We start from the raw sequence: 321 nt of genomic DNA, 5'->3' as shown, positions 1-321 counted from the left end.
GTGGGTTTGCTAGCACTGACCTTCCCTGGCCAACTTTCTGGGGGTATTTGGGGGGGTCCTGGTTGCGTGGGGTGGTCAGTTGAGGCCAGGGCCTGCCTGTAGGGCCTGTGGTGACATCCTGCTGGTAGCTGTAGGGACATGGAGGGTCTGGAGCACCAGGAGCAGCTGGGGGGGCTCAGGCTGGAGAAAAGGAGGCTCAGGGGGGACCTTCTCACTCTCTGCAACTCCCTGAGAGGAGGGTGGAGCCAGGTGAGGGTCGGGCTCTGCTCTAAGGGAACAAGGGACAGGACAAGAGGAAATGATCTCAAGTTGTGCTGGGGG

Source organism: Pseudopipra pipra, chromosome 9, assembly GCF_036250125.1.
Source record: "Pseudopipra pipra isolate bDixPip1 chromosome 9, bDixPip1.hap1, whole genome shotgun sequence".
Taxonomy (NCBI): domain Eukaryota; kingdom Metazoa; phylum Chordata; class Aves; order Passeriformes; family Pipridae; genus Pseudopipra; species Pseudopipra pipra.
The sequence above is the reverse complement of the archived record's forward strand: the minus strand, read 5'-3'. Positions refer to the sequence as shown.